We start from the raw sequence: 21,949 nt of genomic DNA, 5'->3' as shown, positions 1-21,949 counted from the left end.
TATAAAACATAGTGTAGAACACTGTCAGGGCTCCTAGGAATCTATCTATAAAACATAGTGTAAAACACTGTCAGGGCTCCTAGGAACCTATCTATAAAACATAGTGTAGAACACTGTCAGGGCTCCTAGGAATCTATCTATAAAACATAGTGTAAAACACTGTCAGGGCTCCTAGGAACCTATCTATAAAACATAGTGTAGAACACTGTCAGGGCTCCTAGGAACCTATCTATAAAACATAGTGTATAACACTGTCAGGGCTCCTAGGAACCTATCTATAAAATATAGTGTAGAACACTGTCAGGGCTCTTAGGAACCTATCTATAAAACATAGTGTATAACACTGTCAGGGCTCCTAGGAACCTATCTATAAAACATAGTGTAGAACACTGTCAGGGCTCTTAGGAACCTATCTATAAAACATAGTGTATCACACTGTCAGGGCTCCTAGGAATCTATCTATAAAACATAGTGTAAAACACTGTCAGGGCTCCTAGGAACCTATCTATAAAACATAGTGTATAACACTGTCAAGGCTCCTAGGAACCTATCTATAAAACATAGTGTATAACACTGTCAGGGCTCCTAGGAACCTATCTATAAAACATAGTGTAGAACACTGTCAGGGCTCTTAGGAACCTATCTATAAAACATAGTGTATAACACTGTCAGGGCTCCTAGGAACCTATCTATAAAACATAGTGTAGAACACTGTCAGGGCTCCTAGGAATCTATCTATAAAACATAGTGTAAAACACTGTCAGGGCTCCTAGGAACCTATCTATAAAACATAGTGTAGAACACTGTCAGGGCTCCTAGGAACCTATCTATAAAACATAGTGTATAACACTGTCAGGGCTCCTAGGAACCTATCTATAAAACATAGTGTAGAACACTGTCAGGGCTCTTAGGAACCTATCTATAAAACATAGTGTATAACACTGTCAGGGCTCCTAGGAACCTATCTATAAAACATAGTGTAGAACACTGTCAGGGCTCTTAGGAACCTATCTATAAAACATAGTGTATCACACTGTCAGGGCTCCTAGGAATCTATCTATAAAACATAGTGTAAAACACTGTCAGGGCTCCTAGGAACCTATCTATAAAACATAGTGTAGAACACTGTCAGGGCTCCTAGGAATCTATCTATTAAACATTGTGTATAACATTGTCAGGGCTCCTAGGTACCTATCTATAAAACATAGTGTATAACACTGTCAGGGCTCCTAGGAACCTATCTATAAAACATAGTGTATAACACTGTCAGGGCTCCTAGGAACCTATCTATAAAACATAGTGTAGAACACTGTCAGGGCTCTTAGGAACCTATCTATAAAACATAGTGTATAACACTGTCAGGGCTCCTAGGAACCTATCTATAAAACATAGTGTAGAACACTGTCAGGGCTCCTAGGAATCTATCTATAAAACATAGTGTAAAACACTGTCAGGGCTCCTAGGAACCTATCTATAAAACATAGTGTAGAACACTGTCAGGGCTCCTAGGAACCTATCTATAAAACATAGTGTATCACACTGTCAGGGCTCCTAGGAATCTATCTATTAAACATTGTGTATAACATTGTCAGGGCTCCTAGGAACCTATCTATAAAACATAGTGTAAAACACTGTCAGGGCTCCTAGGAACCTATCTATAAAACATAGTGTAGAACACTGTCAGGGCTCCTAGGAATCTATCTATAAAACATAGTGTAAAACACTGTCAGGGCTCCTAGGAACCTATCTATAAAACATAGTGTAGAAAACTGTCAGGGCTCCTAGGAATCTATCTATAAAACATAGTGTATCACACTGTCAGGGCTCCTAGGAATCTATCTATTAAACATTGTGTATAACATTGTCAGGGCTCCTAGGAACCTATCTATAAAACATAGTGTAAAACACTGTCAGGGCTCCTAGGAACCTATCTATAAAACATAGTGTAGAACACTGTCAGGGCTCCTAGGAATCTATCTATAAAACATAGTGTAAAACACTGTCAGGGCTCCTAGGAACCTATCTATAAAACATAGTGTAGAAAACTGTCAGGGCTCCTAGGAATCTATCTATAAAACATAGTGTAAAACACTGTCAGGGCTCCTAGGAACCTATCTATAAAACATAGTGTAGAACACTGTCAGGGCTCCTAGGAACCTATCTATAAAACATAGTGTATAACACTGTCAGGGCTCCTAGGAACCTATCTATAAAATATAGTGTAGAACACTGTCAGGGCTCTTAGGAACCTATCTATAAAACATAGTGTAGAACACTGTCAGGGCTCCTAGGAATCTATCTATAAAACATAGTGTAAAACACTGTCAGGGCTCCTAGGAACCTATCTATAAAACATAGTGTAGAAAACTGTCAGGGCTCCTAGGAATCTATCTATAAAACATAGTGTATCACACTGTCAGGGCTCCTAGGAATCTATCTATTAAATATTGTGTATAACATTGTCAGGGCTCCTAGGAACCTATCTATAAAACATAGTGTAAAACACTGTCAGGGCTCCTAGGAACCTATCTATAAAACATAGTGTAGAACACTGTCAGGGCTCCTAGGAACCTATCTATAAAACATAGTGTATAACACTGTCAGGGCTCCTAGGAACCTATCTATAAAATATAGTGTAGAACACTGTCAGGGCTCTTAGGAACCTATCTATAAAACATAGTGTATAACACTGTCAGGGCTCCTAGGAACCTATCTATAAAACATAGTGTAGAACACTGTCAGGGCTCTTAGGAACCTATCTATAAAACATAGTGTATCACACTGTCAGGGCTCCTAGGAATCTATCTATAAAACATAGTGTAAAACACTGTCAGGGCTCCTAGGAACCTATCTATAAAACATAGTGTAGAACACTGTCAGGGCTCCTAGGAATCTATCTATTAAACATTGTGTATAACACTGTCAGGGCTCCTAGGAACCTATCTATAAAACATAGTGTATAACACTGTCAAGGCTCCTAGGAACCTATCTATAAAACATAGTGTATAACACTGTCAGGGCTCCTAGGAACCTATCTATAAAACATAGTGTAGAACACTGTCAGGGCTCTTAGGAACCTATCTATAAAACATAGTGTATAACACTGTCAGGGCTCCTAGGAACCTATCTATAAAACATAGTGTAGAACACTGTCAGGGCTCCTAGGAATCTATCTATAAAACATAGTGTAAAACACTGTCAGGGCTCCTAGGAACCTATCTATAAAACATAGTGTAGAACACTGTCAGGGCTCCTAGGAACCTATCTATAAAACATAGTGTATAACACTGTCAGGGCTCCTAGGAACCTATCTATAAAACATAGTGTAGAACACTGTCAGGGCTCTTAGGAACCTATCTATAAAACATAGTGTATAACACTGTCAGGGCTCCTAGGAACCTATCTATAAAACATAGTGTAGAACACTGTCAGGGCTCTTAGGAACCTATCTATAAAACATAGTGTATCACACTGTCAGGGCTCCTAGGAATCTATCTATAAAACATAGTGTAAAACACTGTCAGGGCTCCTAGGAACCTATCTATAAAACATAGTGTAGAACACTGTCAGGGCTCCTAGGAATCTATCTATTAAACATTGTGTATAACATTGTCAGGGCTCCTAGGTACCTATCTATAAAACATAGTGTATAACACTGTCAGGGCTCCTAGGAACCTATCTATAAAACATAGTGTATAACACTGTCAGGGCTCCTAGGAACCTATCTATAAAACATAGTGTAGAACACTGTCAGGGCTCTTAGGAACCTATCTATAAAACATAGTGTATAACACTGTCAGGGCTCCTAGGAACCTATCTATAAAACATAGTGTAGAACACTGTCAGGGCTCCTAGGAATCTATCTATAAAACATAGTGTAAAACACTGTCAGGGCTCCTAGGAACCTATCTATAAAACATAGTGTAGAACACTGTCAGGGCTCCTAGGAACCTATCTATAAAACATAGTGTATAACACTGTCAGGGCTCCTAGGAACCTATCTATAAAACATAGTGTATAACACTGTCAGGGCTCCTAGGAACCTATCTATAAAACATAGTGTAGAACACTGTCAGGGCTCTTAGGAACCTATCTATAAAACATAGTGTATAACACTGTCAGGGCTCTTAGGAACCTATCTATAAAACATAGTGTATAACACTGTCAGGGCTCCTAGGAATCTATCTATAAAAGATAGTGTAAAACACTGTCAGGGCTCCTAGGAACCTATCTATAAAACATAGTGTAGAACACTGTCAGGGCTCCTAGGAATCTATCTATAAAACATAGTGTAGAACACTGTCAGGGCTCCTAGGAACCTATCTATAAAACATAGTGTATAACACTGTCAGGGCTCCTAGGAACCTATCTATAAAACATAGTGTATAACACTGTCAGGGCTCCTAGGAACTTATCTATAAAACATAGTATATGACACTGTCAGGACTCCTCGGAACCTATCTATAAAACATAGTGTAGAACACTGTCAGGGCTCTAGAAGAATGCTGGACGCCAGGAGGTCCAAAAGAGGTAACAGAAGGTGAGTATAAATATTTTTGGCCTCCACCTATTATACTCTGATGTCTGAAGGGACCCCAAATATCATGCAGCAACTGTTTTAGCTTCCTCAAGATGAATCTCCATTTGTTTGGTTTTGAAAAAAATTGAACAATTTGGAATATTTGGGCTGAAACAGGCTCAGTACGAGTTGGTTCACACATCTCTAGTTACTACATTCCGTTTTATTGACATACAAACAGACTTGAAGCTCCTGGGGCCCAATACAAAATATGTAATAGGGCCCGCACTTTCCACATGCTATCTATAATCTTCCTATGTTGTAGAGAGGCCATGGGCCCCTGAGGTTCCTGGGCCCGGTTGTGATTGCCACCTCTGCACCCCCCGCATTTTGTACTGGATTAGCTCCGCTCTATAATAGACAGTGGGATCCGGGCAGGCATTGTTCCTGAGATCTAGTCTCCATGACACAGCATGTCTTCTGCAATGTGGCCAATGTGTTTTACCAGCATTGTGTGTTTACATTGCAATATATCACTCAATCTATGTATGTAAACAGACAACACGGTGACGCAGGCGATGTGCAGTATACACATATTTGCTGTCATGCAGGACGGGCTCAGCGTGTAAGGGACACTTGTTCCAGGCCCTCACAGTCCAGTTGGCATCTTCCCCCTGGGAGGGAATGCAGATAATCCCTGACGGCTTTTCCTGTAGAATGACATCATCAGCCAGGCCGCGGGTAACAGCCAGACTCTTGTGAGTCAAACGACGTTCCAACAATTGCACACAGAAAGCTGAGATAATCTACAAACAGGACACGATATGAAGCCTCTCACATTACCCTCCTCAAACAATATGACCCGTACGGCGGCGAAGAGGACCCTTGTATAGCGCAAGTTATTCATATCCTTCTAGATGAAAATGACCAATATCTGCTGTCTAATAAAACAGCTGTCGCCAGTATTTATAATCCTGAAAATTCCCCCGCAAGTCAAGAATTGCGCTGACGGATATATGAATAGATTATGTGGGAGCACAGAGAGTTAATGATGTCATCAGAATCAAACACCGCCTTACATTATAGGGGACGTAAAGGGGGTCTCCGCTAAAGTTCTACATCTTTCTTTATGTTTCAATTCTTCACCATTTTCACAAGTGGATACAGTGGTATAAAGTCTAGACAGTGCTCTGTGAGCTCAACTGCCTGCACTTCAGATTAATACATTGTGGGAAACGTCAAGGCAGATTTGTGCGGTTGTTGCTGTGTTGAGCTCACAGAGCATTGTCTATTAGCTACATACAGGGTTACTGCCGCTCTGAATATAAACCATAGTGTTTTCATTCACTGACAGCAAGCAGATGCCTGTATGCAATTCTATACAGTCTAGGCAATGCTCTGTGACCTCAACAACCTGCACTCTAGATTGGTACATTGTAGCAAACTAGAAGGCAAAAGTAACAGTCGGGCTCCCTAAAAATGGAAACCCAATCCGCTTAAAAAGAGGTTACCCGTGGAAACCCATTGACCCTGCGGACCCCATATTGGGTTCTGTCTGAAAAAATGCGGAAAGTCCTGCTGCATTTTTAAAATGGAATGGGGGGACGGAATCCCCGAACGGTCACCAGCCTTAGGCTCCGTCACCATGGCAGGTTTAAAAAGTTGCAAATTTTTTGCACATATCATATCTCTGCTCAAAAATTTGCAACTTTTTAATTTTTGTTCGGCCCTTGCCATTTCCTTGATTAGGGGGAAATGGCAAAAAATAGGTGTAGCAATTACTGTAGAGATTCGGCAGAATTATGTTTTGATATATAGTTTTTATTTTTATTCTGTAAAGGCAAAAAGTAACAGCGGTAGACAGCGGCTGAAGTGGAATTGTTGTTCTCGCCTATCTAACATAAATGCAGTCATTGACTGGGTGCACCAAGGTGAAAATGAGCGCGAATATCAGGAAGTTTACCTTCCATGTGAATATAGCGCTTATGAGTAGCACACCATTTACATGTCAGATTTCAGCCCATTTGTCAATACCATATAATATAATCAGGGCAGCATTAACCACAGAGCAAATGGGGCACTTGCACCAGGCCCTATGGTTGCAGGGGCCCCGGATCCGAACACCAGACTGATGGCAAATGAAGGGGGACATTAAACTGGGGCAGATGAAGGGCACCATTAAATTGGGGGCAGATGAAGGGGGGCATTAAACTGGGGGAAGGTGAAGGGGGACATTAAACAGGGGAAGATGAAAGGAGTACATTAAACTGGGGACAGATGGAGGTGGGTATTAAACGGGGGGAGATGAAAAGGAACATTAAACTGGGGGACAGATTAAACTGGGAGGGTGACACTAAATTGGGGGCAGCTAGAGGGGGACATTAAACTTGGGGCATTTTGGAAGGGGACATGAAACTGGGGGCAGATGAAGGGAGACATGAAACTGGGGCAGATGAAGGAGGGACATTAAACTGGGGGCAGATGAAGGGAGTGCATTAAACGGGGCAGATGGAGGGGGACATTAAACTGGGGATAGATGGAGGTGGGCATTAAACTGGGGGAGATGAAGAGGAACATTAAACTGGGGGGACAGATTAAACTGGGAGAGTGACACTAAACTGGGGGGAAGCTACAGGGGGACATTAAACTTGGGGCATTTTAGAAGGGGACATTAAACTGGGGCAACTGGAGGCGGACATTAAACCGTGGGGGTAGCTGGAGGAGGACATATCTGCCTCTAATTGCCTCCATTTTAATTTCCCCTCCAAGACATTAAACTGGGGTAGAACTAGAGACAAATCTACCAACTTCAGCTTGTTGATGGTTTCCATGTAGCAACAGGAGATTTCCGCGTAAAAAGAAAAAATTAGATAATGGAAAATTGGAGTCTTATTCACTTTGCAATGGTAACCAACTCTTTGTAATAATATAAGTCACACTAGATAAATATAGATGATATCACAATAACCAAAAACTCTGAGGATTTGCATCATGAGAGTTTTGTGAGGGATTTCCCATGAGTGGGAGGACGGGAATATCTGACATGGTCTCAGCAGGTCTGTAATAGGATTGCAAGATCTCTTCTCTTTATGAATTTCGATCTGACTCCACAACAGGAAATGTATATGCAATGTAATGTTGTAATGTATTACAGCGGGGTGCTGCGTACCTCATAGCCATGAGTGCAGCTGCTTACAAGTCCTGGTCTTGCAGATAAGACACACTGTATAATAAGACCTCTCATAACCTGACAATGTTATCTGCTGTGCTGTGAACTGACTATTACAGTCAAGCGTGATGTATGAGAGCGGCAGAATTGGCGCCGGCATCCGATACATTTGTGATAAATGAAATCTTTGCTAATGCCTTAAACTCGAGTGTTCTACACAAAACAGTCATAATTAGAGATGAGCGAGTACTGTTCGGATCAGCCGATCCGAACAGCACGCTCGCATAGAAATGAATGGACGTAGCCGGCACACGGGGGGTTAAGCGGCCGGCCGCCATCAAAGCGGAAGTACCAGGTGCATCCATTCATTTCTATGGAGCGTGCTGTTCGGATCGGCTGATCCCAACAGTACTCGCTCATCTCTAGTCATAATATCAAAACCTTTTATTGTGTAAGTCCTCCTTGTGCCCCAAGACAGATTTGACCTGTTGAGGCAAGGACTCCACAAACCTCTGAAGGTGTCCTGTAGTATCTGGAGCCAAGACATTAGCAGCAGATCCTTCTTCCCATGATACCTTATGATGTCTCTTCTTCTTGTAAGCAATGTTCACACACTTATATATTTGATGACCTGTTGTTAGGGTAGGTCATCAATATGTTACCAGCACCCCTGCCGATCAGCAGTTTCAAGAGGCCACAGACCTCACAAGTGCTGCTGCCTCTTCCCAGTACTGATGATGTCATGATCACATAATACAGCAACAGTTCAGTCCTATTCAAGTGAATGGGGCTGAACTGTAATACCAAACACAGCCACTATATAATCTATGGCACTGTGCTTGATGTTCCGTGAAGAGACCACAACACTTACCCAAAAGCTGCAGCCTCTTCAACAAACTGATCTGTGGGGGTCCTGAATGTGAGACCCCCATATTACATATTGATGACCCATACTAAGGGTAGAACTAGTGGCGTAGGGGGTGCAGAAGCAGCTATCGTTACTGGGAGTGAGTATCAGTATTATAGATAGCATATCCTAAGTAGGGGCCCCATTATATATATTACTTTGGGGCCCAGCAGCTTCACGTTATGCCTCTGGGTAGGGCAAGTCCTTGAAATCTCCTTCGCTGAATTGTGCAGATAGTCCAGACCTCCCATGTTATCTATATCTGGAGAAGGATAGTCCACGTAGACCACGTAGGCCCCACGGAGGTCAGCCATCTTCAGGGAGCCAGATCTAATATTTCTACGATGTACTGTCACAATAGTCTCATATCCTATGTCGATTCGTGGACTTCGTTGAGAGGACCACCGCTCTAGAAGACCATCTCCACCACAATTTTGTTTCTCAGCAGGTACCGAGTATATATAGTCCTTCTGTCTTCAGAGGAGTGACCAGAGTTGTCATCATGATGTCCTCAGACCGTAACGCTCCTTGTTTGTTGTCGTTGCTACGTAAAGGAATATTCATTACAGCACACATTTTATACATGGTTGTGCAATAAAAGATCAGACGATGAGTAAATAATCCCAACACATCAGACCACAATATGTAATGATATCCGAGTCCCGACCTAAATATATACAATATAGCATGAGCTATGCAACTCAACAGTATGCCGAGGTCAATGGCGGAATATCCTCAGGTCCATGTCACATCTATCCAGTGTCTGGTCCGGGACCACTTCTAGTACCTCTGACTGACATCAGTGTCTATGGATTGTCTTCAGAAGTCTGACACTTTCTCATCTCATTCCTGGTTATTTTATTTACTCCGTCACGTTCTAGAACGTTCTTTACTAGAGATGAGCGAGTACTGTTGGGATCAGCCGATCCGAACAGCACGCTCCATAGAAATGAATGGATGCACCTGGTACTTCTGCTTTGACGGCGGCCGGCCGCTTAACCCCCCCGCGTGCCGGCTATGTCCATTCATTTCTATGTGAGCGTGCTGTTCGGATCGGCTGATCCAAACAGTACTCGCTCATCTCTATTCTTTACAGTATTGGGAACGCTCAATGAACTTGCACTCACATGAACGTATCGGGGTAGAGTTATCAATACTGGCCGGTCTTAATGGAAGCTCCATGTACTGTATGTCCATTTTTCACACTTGTGTTAATATAGCCTAAATGGTTGACCTTGGTCAAGACAGAAAGGTCCAGTTACTTTGGCACCACCAGTCTGTCCTTGACTCGCATTGTCGACGAGGACCCTCATCATACCCTCACTAGATGTTCCCATTAGAGATGAGCGAACACTGTTCGGATCAGCCGTTCCGAACAGCAGCGCTCCCATAGAAATGAATGGAAGCACCTAGCACGGCGACCGGCCGCCGGCAAAGTGTACATGCCAGGTGCTTCCATTCATTTCTACGGGAGCGCTGCTGTTCGGAACGGCTGATCCAAACAGTGTTCGCTCATCTCTAGTTCCCATAGTTAAACAACATCAGGCCTGTAAAGGCCTCACCCTTATTATCGATTACCCCAAGGTTTGTATAGGTTTTTATAAGCCTCCTGGCTTATACTGGGAAACACCTTTAAATTCGGTCATCAATACGTGATCGGAGGGATTATGATATGATCGGCAGGGGTCCTGAGTGTCAGACCCTGACAATCGATTGATGGGTAGATAGAAATCCTGGAACACCCCTTTAATCCAAACACTGCCAAATCCAAAACATATTAGGGGGAATTATCGATCACTCTATGCACACATGGTGGCGGACAACGTGCTCACAAACCCCATTCTGTGTCCCACTCTTCACATTGTGCGAATGCGGATGGAACGGGGAGGGGATAGTGACATATTCTGGTTTAATCTACTGGTTCTTCACCAGTGTGCCCTTATTAAGACTGGTGAACGATATGTAAGTCGTAATAAGGCCTGGTTCACATCTGTATCGGTAATCCATTCGGGGAGTCCGCATGGGGCCCCACTGAATGGACTACCGAACGCATTGGCACTCGGTGCGCAGTGAAAGCACACGGACCCCATAGACTATAATGGGGTCCGTGTGCTTGCCGTGAGATCTCCGCACGAGTCATTTGGAGAGGAAAGTAGATCATGAACTACTTTTCTGTCCGCGTGTTTCGTGCAGAGACCGTGCGGAAAGCACACGGACCCCATTATAGTCTATGGGGTCCATGTGCTTTCACTGCACACCGCTTGCCAATGCGTTCAGTAGTCCGTTCGGGGGATCCCCATGCAGACTCCCCCGAACGGATTACCGACGCAGATGTGAACCAGGCCTCAGTCTGCCCCATTGTATTTTGCAAATATTAGGTTGCAAGGCAGAGACAGAGTAGGGGGGCGAAAACTTGGCGAAAGTCCGACCTATTCCAATAATTACATTATGTTATGGAATTGCTTGTAATGTAATTATATAAAATAATAATTAATGTTTTTCCTAATTGGAGTATTAGTTACAGTGATTGTATCCGTGCAGTATGTACGGTATGTGGCAATGTGTGGCACTCGGCCAGATGTATATATATATATCTATATGCTGCCAGCAGTAATGTGCCACTGACAACCCGTCATATACAAACACCACAGTCAACTCTCTATACGCCATTTACACATTACATCACTGTCGGCACACATTCTGCTAATGCACATGTCACTTACATCTACAGACCGCAAAACTTTTGGTTCTGACCTGGGCGATGCCGTGAACCTCCAGCGAACGTTTTTTTAGTACTAAGCTTTGCAAAGCTAAAAAGATCCGAGTCCTACCACAAAAATGTCAGCAATGCCAACCATGGATATTCATAAATCATTGCTATGAGCTTCTAAACATAACCCCGAGAAACACAGGCAGACCTTGTATGTAGAAAGATTAATATGCAAGAGGTTATTCTGCCCATTTATGGAGCCTCAATTTACATGTATTTGGGATTTAGGTTGGAGAGGACGACCTTGTGGTGTATAGGGGTCTAATGGCCGACTTTCAGGGACTACAACCTCCATCCTGCCATGGTTAGGGTAGGACGGAGTTAACCAGATAGAACAAATATAAAGAATATTACAAATTCCATTGCAGATTAAGGCTGGGTTCTCACCTGTACCTAAATGCTATTCGGGGTTCCCATCCCCAAATCCAGTTCGAAAATGCAGAGAGAGAAGTCCTGTAAGCAATGTCTAACGTCAACAGGGCGGTTCTTGTCTTTCTTCTCCAACCCAGGTCCGTCCACCTGACTGCAGAGAGCAGAATTGTGCTGAAACGAACAGAAATGTTTGCTCAGGAATGGTGGGGGCCAGAGAAAAAATTGCTACTACGTCAAAATAAATTGAGCGGCACCTCAGTGATACAATTTTTGCTCACGTCTTCTTTTTCCATTACACAACAATTGCGCCCAAACTGGTCATCTACTGCTATAGTCCAGCACCTCTCCAATTGTATGTTTTGGAGGCTTTTTGCTGTTCACAAGTCATGGCACATGGTGTAATGGGTTTTTGGGAAGAAAGTGACCTTAAAGGGGTTATGTTATGGACCCTTATTCCCTATCCGTAGGATAGGCAATATGTGTATGGGGTTATGGATCCCATAATGATCAGGAGGGCGAGGGACCAAAAGTCTCCCTAAGGGCCCGTTCTCACGGGCACTAAGGGGGGGATTATGGCACGTAATCCACGTCATAATCTGCCCCCTCACAATGGTTTTCTATGTAGACCGCCAGGATACTCTTTTCCGTGAGCGCTCACAGAAAAAAGATTTGGCCCATTCACTTGAGCCAACTCCGGGGGTTGGGGGGGGGGGGGGAGCCACGACCGCAACAGTCGTGGCAGACAGGTTTTGACCTGAGAGTGATGCGGCTCCCTGCGTCACTCTCGGTGCCAAAATCCGCCCCACCGCCCCCCGTGTGAATTTAGCCTAAGGGAGCCTTCACACAGAGTAAACGCTCGCTCATTTTGGCAATATACACATGTAAAATTAAGACTCCCATTGACTTCAATGACATTTTAGGAAGCCTTCACATGGAGTTTACACTCCGCTCATTCTGAACGTAAACTCATTCAGAATGAGCGGCGTTAAAACAGATCCCATTGATTTCAATAGGTGCCGGCATACACGCGCTACCCATTGATATCAATGGGAGGCCTTTTTTTCAGTGTGTGAATGGACCCTAAGGCCTCTTTGTGATTGGAGCACCAGTGCAGTTACTTGACCAATGCTCCATTCACTTCTATAGGGCAGCAGGTGGTGCCAGAGGTAGCGCTGGTTACACACGTATGCTGGTGCTACATTCACAAGGAGGCCCTAGAGGGACTTTTGGTCCCCTTTCCTATTGATTCTAATGCTTGACATGACAAAATTTGGGTTATATTTGTCAAACAGAAAATTTCTGCTTTAGGAATTTGAAGCAAAATTTTTCTGCTTTTCAAAAACAGTTGAAGATTTTGACACTAATTTTGAAACTGAATTCTGTCTTCATTGGGCAGGGCCAAATTGTACGCTGAAGGAAAAGGTATATTTTCTGCCTCGGGTGGAATTCACCTGCAGAAGAATCAGTATGTTTATTTTTTCCACTAGCTGATTCCAACTGGAATTTGAGGAAAATTTGGCTCTTAAAGGGCCATTCACATTGGGGAAAATTAAGAGGAATTCCTGTTAATTTTCTGCCCACCATTCTCCAGCCACCGGCCACCTGCCAATGAAGTACGTCAGAATTCCATCACGACTTTCTGCAACAGATTAGGCCCAGACAAGTAGACCTAATGGGCAGGGGGGCTGACTGGCTGAGCCGGCGCCGCACCTCCCATGAGGCGACCTGAAGCGACCGCTTCAGGCGGCGCTATGCCATGGCCCCGGGGAGGGCGGCATTTTTGCTTACCTAAGCCAGTCCATGACAAGCTGTCCTGGACTGGCTTAGCGTCACCGTCAACGAGCGGTGGATTGGGGAGACCCTGTGGACGCAGCGCTGCTCCAGCGGCCTCCCCTCACGCTCAGGTAGAGAGCAGGTCCTCTCCCTGCCTGCTCTCTGCCTGCTAACGCCGCTTCACCACGCCCCCTTCGCTCCGGCGGCTTTCTGTCGTCTGCCTCGGGCGGCGAAAAAGGTAGGTTCACCCCTGGGCTGAGCAGGTGTTTCCTGTGTGTTGAGAGAGAGCGCAGAAGGAGAGACCTATGGGCATCAAGTGAGCTTTGGCATGGGAAAAACAGGGGATCGGTGAGTACTTCATTTATTTTTAAGACAATTGTTCCCCAGTAGGAAGTAGAGACCAGCAGGGATCAGGTGAGTATTCTTAAGGGAGAGGCAAGGGATCGGGGAGTATTTTCTTTTATGCATTGTCAGGGCAGGACAACCCCTTTGATTTAAAGAGGACTTTTCATGGTTTGGTGCACAGGAAGTTCTATATACTGCTGGAAAGTTGACATTGCGCTGAATTCGCTTTCCCGATCTGTGCCCTGGGTAAAGTGCTTTCGGTCCCAGTACCGCAGCTCTTTACAGTCACAAGGGCGTTCTTGACAGTCAGTCAGGTACGTCCTTCTTCAAAGCAGCGCCTATCGCGCTATGCTGTGTGAGCGGGAAGGAACGCCCCCTCCCTCCGCTCACAGAGCTTGTCCATAGACGAGTATTATCAGGAGGGGAGGGGGCGTTCCTCCCCGCTCACACTGTACAGTGCTATAGGCGCTGCTGGGAAGAAGGATGTTCCTGACAGACTGTCAGGAACGCCCTTCTGACTGTAAAGAGCTACGGTACCAGGATCGATAGCTCTTCACCCGGGGCACAGATCGGGAAAGCCGACAGTGCGCTGAATTCAGCGCACTGTTGGCTTTCCATCAGTATATAGAACTGCCTGTGCCCAAAACCATGAAAGGTCCTCTTTACACATTTATTTCTATCACTTTTTTGTTATACATCTACATAGGAAGTAGAGACCAGCAGGGATCAGGTGAGTATTGTTATGGGAGAAACAGGGGATCGGTGAGTATTTTTTTTTTCATGGTTTTAGCCCATTGTCACGGTAGGACAACCCCTTTGATTTAAACATTTATTTCTATCACTTTTTTTAAAATTATATATCTACATAGGAAGTAGAGACCAGCAGGGATCAGACGAACATTGTCACGGGAGAGACAGGGGATAGGTGAGTACTTTTTTTCATGGTTTTAGCCCATATTGAGACCTTTGTTTCCCAGCAGGAACCCCTTTAGTTGGATGAATTATCTATTATTATGACCTTTATTATGCTATACCTCCACTCCTTACGTTTTCACATGACTGTACATATACTGTAATTACATCAGTTTATTTTTTGCTTTCGCCCCTTCTAAGAAGAGGCTGCATACCACCATGTAATCCATCCAAACGGAGCGAATACACGGCGGTAATTTACATTACTACATGGAGATTACAGGCTATCTATACCTTTAGCGCGGCTATTTGTGTCTTTAATATATTTGTCGCCATCTGCGCATAGAAGTATCTGATCTAATGCTGTATTTGAGTCTTGGAAATGCTGCATGCTGGAATTCAGACAAAGTGAACTCCCTGAAATAGCAACTTTCCTCCTAAAAATAATGGAACCTGCATTTAGAAAAGGGTAACCTTCTATTCTGGGGGATTAGGGATTAATCTTCGAGCTCGTGTGCATCGTGTATTGATTGACAGCTAAGTTTATCAACCAGGGCAGAATCTCATGTGTTACTGCTATTAATATCGAGAAAACCTTGACCTCTGGTTTTTTAGCAGTAATGTCATTTTTACAGTCATCCTGCTGTCTCCGCTGCTAGGAGTGCCTATAGAAATGGTCCTGGATAGTACTACCACACAAGTACCTACATTAGGTTAGGACCTGTACAGGTTCACACCACTCATTAGCATATAGGATGTAGCCACCCTGTTATGGGATCCCCGTTCTAGGGGCCCCATAGCAGTAACATGGTCTTCTCCCATGCCCATTCTCAATTAGCCCCTTGCAAAATGCATGGACCTCCTGGAAGAGTAGACTAGTCTACTGGAGTACTAGAATAGACATTGGTGGTCCAGTGATGGCAGCCCCGTCCGTGGTCTGCCCCGGCACCTGCACAGTAGGGTGTATATGAGGGTGTCTCTACTTGCACTGCTACACATGTTACTGCTGTCACTATATAGGGGACGATATGGGTGTCACTATTTTAGGGGGTCATTGTCGCTAATAGAGGGGGCACTTCAGCAGGCAGTTAGTGTATTGTGACCCTGTAGCTGGTAGTGATATAGTACACTGTGGATGCACGGTGACTAAATTATTTAGGGTACACTGTTCCTGGCAGTATTTAGGGGCTCTCTTATCCTATTAATATTACAAATGTGAAAGTTTGTGAGTTTGGATGTTTGTGGGTTTGTGTGTTTGGATGTTTGCATGTTCGGATGTTTGTTCCTCAATCACGCAAAACCCGCTCGACCGATTTGGCTGAAAGTTTCCACAAACATAGTTAATACACCCGATTGCGCAATAGGCAACTTTTCGTCACAATAGCGCACATACGTTTGTGCCAGGACCCCCACAAAACCCAAACTCACACCACCATCTCTGCAATCTCACACACTTTGGACCATAGCAAGCCACAAAATTCCTATTGCCCTCTACAGCCTCGCCCCTAACCCCACACAATCTCCTATACATATACTTTACCACTTTGCCCCTCACCTTACCGATACTCCAGGAGGCGCTCTTTAACGCTCCGGAGCAGCCATGTTTGCCGACCCCCAGCGCTCTGACAATCCGCGACACCGCCCACCCATGTCAATTCCCCTAGGAGGTCTAATACATGCAAAAAAAAAAGTTTAAAAAAAAGTAAAAAAAATATAAAAACAAATAAAAAGGATTAAAAATTCAAATCACCCCCCTTTCCCTAGAACACATATAAAAGTAGTTAAAAACTGTGAAACATATACATGTTAGGTATCCCCGCGTCTGAAATCGCCCGCTCTACAAAGCTATACAAATATTTTTCCTGTTCGGTAAACGCCGTAGCAGGAAAAATGGTTAAAAGTTCCAAACCGCCATTTTTTCACTGTTTTGATTCTGATAAAAATTTGAATAAAAAGTGATCAAAGCAATAACATTTCCCGAAAATGGTAGAACTACAAAGTACACCCCGTCCCGCAAAAAAAGACGCCCCATACATCCCCGTACACGCACGTATAAAAAAGTTACGGCTGTCAGAATATGACGACTTTTCAAAAAAAAATTTTTAAACACAGTTTTGGATTTTTTTAAGGGGTCAAAATGTAAATAAAACCATATAAATTTGGTATCCCCGGCATCGTAACGAAACACAGAATACAGGGGACAGGTCATTTTGGTTGTACAGTGAACGCTGTAAAACCAAAGCCCGTAAGAAAGTCGCAGAAATGCATTTTTTCTTCAAATCCACCCCATTCAGAATTTTTTCCCTGCTTCCCAGTACATTATATAGAATAAATAATGGCGGCATCATGAAGAAAAATTTGTCCCAGGAAAAATTAAGACCTCATATGGCTCTGGGAGCAGAGAAATAAAAAAGTTATGGGGTTTAGAAGGAGGGGAGTCAAAAACGAAAATCAAAAAATGCCATCGACGGGAAAGGGTTAACTTCAAATCCCTCTGTCCCAAAGTCACTATGTAAAGTTTCTCACAACACCGTATATATAGCGGCTCAAATACAAAGTAACTTCAACACAAAAGTCTCACATATTCTCTGAATTACAGCAAAACAAGATACAAAGTTACATTTCATATCCCATCCCTTATACACAGTACGAAAACCTTACCCGCGCCTGTATATACCCACTGCTACAATCACCGCAGACGAAGTCGCGGGTACCAGCTAGTGTGTAATAAGGGGACTTATATATATATAAATAACACATATTTTCAGGGGGTGCGCTAATCTTAAAGGGGTTATGCCGTAAGAAGTATATATCTTCTATCCATAGGATAGAAGAAAAAATACCTTATTGGTGGGGGTCTGAACGCTAAGACCCTCACCGATCCTGAGAACGGGGGATATTTTCCTTCCATTGGGCATTCACTCTGACTGCAGCCAGGCCGCATGTAGGCACTTCCTTGGTAAATGGACATGCGCCAGAGAAAGCGCAGAGCTTCTTGGGATCAAGCAGAGTGTTCTTGGGTTTGGTGAGGGTCACAGAGTAGTAAGTAGTATATGGTGCTGTGAGATGGGGGTTCAACTACGAGGGTCCCCCATGAGCACGACATTGGGGTCCCCAAGAGTCCCACAAGAAAGGGATGGTGGGATGCATGGCCCACTCACTTCTATGGGATTTTCAGACTGGTGATCTCAGTCATGTGTAGGGAACAAGCCAAGGATCTTTCCTATTAAAAGATCATTCTCCTTATACGTTACATATCCTACTATTCTGACTGATATTGGGAACGTAACCTGGAGAGGCTTCCACTTGGGCTAGGTGGGGGATTCTTCCTGTATTTTTTACATTCCCGTCTTGTAAACTGCTTTCATGTGAGTGGGATTGTATATAGGTCATTTCATCAAAGGAGGATTATGAAGATTACAGAAAGTACTTAATAATTGTTCCGTGTCAGGATATATTTAGCTCCTGGCGACTCAAGAGTCTAAATAAAGTGAGAAACCAATGACTTAAGAAGTTTATAGAAGTTCGATTCCTGGGTAAAGGAAAAATATGAAGTCATAGAGTAAGGTTACATTCGCATCTACGCTGGAGTCTCCATTGGACTCCAGATGGGGTCCGACAGGCTCAATGGCGTCCACCGAGCTCCATGTGTAACCAATATTTTGGTGCGGGGGATATTGTCACTCCTTAGGGAGAGACCACCAAATAGGTGTGTGGAGACTTGTTAAGCCTTTAGCACTCCACTTTGCAAGGAACTATGGGAAGAATATGCAAATCTGCCTTCCATGATGTAATTAGGAAGACAGTTGCTGCCTCATTGTTGCAAACCAATAGAGGGCGCTCACTGGAATGTGCAAGCCTGTCTTAAGACAGGATTCCAGTGAAATAACCCAATAATGGCTGCTCCCTTTAGCCTCATGCTAAAGCCTCAGGTTTGCAACAATGAGGCAGCAACTGTCTTCCTAATTACATCATGGAAGGCAGATTTGCATATTCTTCCCATAGTTCCTTGCAAAGTGGAGTGCTAAAGGCTTAACAAGTCTCCACACACCTATTTGGTGGTCTCTCCCTAAGGAGTGACAATATCCCCCGAACCCTGTCTAAGCCTCTCACCTCTACCAGGTTATAGTCCTCTCTGCATCGGGCTGAAGAGATCCAACCAGATCGAAACAGCTGTCCTCAATTGAGAGACTATACCTGGTATTAATCCCAGCGTCATTGCTAAACAAAGGCCTTTTGGAAGGTCGGGCATGAGGCTAAAGGGAGCAGCCATTATTGGGTTATTTCACTGGAATCCTGTCTTAAGACAGGCTTGCACATTCCAGTGAGCACCCTCTATTGGTTTGCAACAATGAGGCAGCAACTGTCTTCCTAATTACATCATGGAAGGCAGATTTGCATATTCTTCCAATATTTTGGTGGAACAACTCTCTATTGTTCTGGTTCTTCAAACAAATGCAAATTGACATATGACAGTTTCTTTGCCCACACATCCATGAAACTGGGCACCCAGACCTTGTCATGCCTCCAAGAAGATCTGCCATTTTGGTGATGTTCTGACCCAGTTATTTGGCCATCACAATTTGGTACTTGCTCTTACGCTTACCCATTTATCCTGCTTCCAACACAACCATTTCAAGAGTTGACTAAGTAGAGGCTTTCCTTCCCAAGCTCTCCACCTCCACCACTCATTGTGGCCTTCAATTGGTGACACTCTACTGATTCCAGCAAATTTGGAATTTTTCTCCAGCCCCCACCATTCCCAAGCAATGGAATGGTGGGGGCTGGAGAAAAACTTCCATGTACAGAGCTATCCCACCCTGGGTAACCAGGACCACACCCGGCATCACTAGGTCTCACCAAGGGAGAGCGATGGATAACTTCTCCTGCGGTGCAACCCATAGGAGCAATTTTGTGCCACCTCTAAGGAATCAGCGTGCAATACAGCTTCCAAAAAGTACTAGCACATTGGCCATGTGATGACTTGTAATGGGTAAAGTGACATGAGCATATAGCACAATGCATACCTCAAAGCAATTCATACACACAGGGCCGTTTTAACACATTGTTGGGCCCAGTGTATAGGTTTCATAAATGGGCACCCTATCACAACCCCTTAGAAATACCTGACCTGCATAAATTATACTGCCCCATCAGTGGCTCCCACGTGGTATTATGCTCTTTATTGGCCCTCATACATTTTAATGCCTAAGTGGTCCCATATAATATAACGCCCCCCAATGGCCCATCACACTATCAAATGTCCCTGTAAAGGCTTCAGACATCAACTGGTTCCTCTCAGTTGATGTATGGTTCCTCATACATTAACCTGTCCAACCCCGGTGGCCTCTCTGACATTAACTTGACCTACCCCACTGGCCCCTCAGACATTATATGCCTCCCTCCACTTTGATTCCGCAGTATAATGTCCCTTTGCAGTTTTTCCCCACAGTATAATGTCCCCTTTCCAAGTTGCCCCCAGAGTTTAATGTCACTTTTCCAGGTTGCCCCCAGAGTTTAATGTCACTTTTCCAGGTTGCCCGCACAGTATAATGTCCCCTTTCCAGGTTGCCCCCACAGTATAATGTCTCATTTCCAGGTTGCCCCCACAGTATAATGTCCCCTTTCTAGGTTGCCCCCACAGTATAATGTCTCATTTCCATGTTGCCCCCACAGTATAATGTCCCCTTTCCAGGTTGCCCCCACAGTATAATGTCCCCTTTCCATGTTGCCCCCACAGTATAATGTCCCCTTTCCATGTTGCCCCCACAGTATAATGTCCCCTTTCCAGGTTGCCCCCACAGTATAATGTCTTCTTTCCATGTTGCCCCCACAGTATAATGTCCCTTTTCCAGGTTGCCCCCACAGTATAATGTCCCCTTTCCATGTTGCCCCCACAGTATAATGTCCCCTTTCCAGGTTGCCCCCACAGTATAATGTCTTCTTTCCATGTTGCCCCCACAGTATAATGTCCCCTTTCCAGGTTGCCCCCACAGTATAATGTCCCCTTTCCAGGTTGCCCCCACAGTATAATGTCCCCTTTCCAGGTTGCCCCCACAGTATAATGTCCCCTTTCCATGTTGCCCCCACAGTATAATGTCCCCTTTCCATATTGCCCCCACAGTATAATGTCCCCTTTCCATGTTGCCCCCACAGTATAATGTCCCCTTTCCAGGTTGCCCCCACAGTATAATGTCCCCTTTCCAAGTTGCCCCCAGAGTTTAATGTCACTTTTCCAGGTTGCCCCCAGAGTTTAATGTCACTTTTCCAGGTTGCCCGCACAGTATAATGTCCCCTTTCCAGGTTGCCCCCACAGTATAATGTCTCATTTCCAGGTTGCCCCCACAGTATAATGTCCCCTTTCTAGGTTGCCCCCACAGTATAATGTCTCATTTCCATGTTGCCCCCACAGTATAATGTCCCCTTTCCATGTTGCCCCCACAGTATAATGTCCCCTTTCCATGTTGCCCCCACAGTATAATGTCCCCTTTCCATGTTGTCCCCACAGTATAATGTCCCCTTTCCATGTTGCCCCCACAGTATAATGTCTCCTTTTGATGTCGCCGTTACAGTATAATGTCCCCTTTCCATATTGCCCCCACAGTATAATGTCCCCTTTCCAGGCTGCCCCCACAGTATAATGTCCCCTTTCCATGTTGCCCCCACAGTATAATGTCCCCTTTCCATGTTGCCCCCACAGTATAATGTCCCCTTTCCAGGTTGCCCCCACAGTATAATGTCCCCTTTCCATGTTGCCCCCACAGTATAATGTCTCCTTTCCAGGTTGCCCCCACAGTATAATGACCCCTTTCCAGGTTGCCCCCACAGTATAATGTCCCCTTTCCATGTTGCCCCCACAGTATAATGTCTCCTTTCCAGGTTGCCCCCACAGTATAATGTCCCCTTTCCATGTTGCCCCCACAGTATAATGTCTCCTTTCCAGGTTGCCCCCACAGTATAATGACCCCTTTCCAGGTTGCCCCCACAGTATAATGTCTCCTTTCCAGGTTGCCCCCACAGTATAATGTCCCCTTTCCAGGTTGCCCCACAGTATAATGTCTCCTTTCCATGTTGCCCCCACAGTATAATGTCCCCTTTCCAGGTCTGAGTGGTAGCCAAGGAAGCTGCTGGAGCTTCTCTAATGATCCTCTCTCCTGGTGGCCTTTTGTGAGTGCCCTCCCA

The sequence above is a fragment of the Leptodactylus fuscus genome, chromosome 2, assembly GCF_031893055.1.
Source record: "Leptodactylus fuscus isolate aLepFus1 chromosome 2, aLepFus1.hap2, whole genome shotgun sequence".
NCBI lineage: Eukaryota > Metazoa > Chordata > Amphibia > Anura > Leptodactylidae > Leptodactylus > Leptodactylus fuscus.
Note: the sequence above shows the minus strand (reverse complement) of the source record.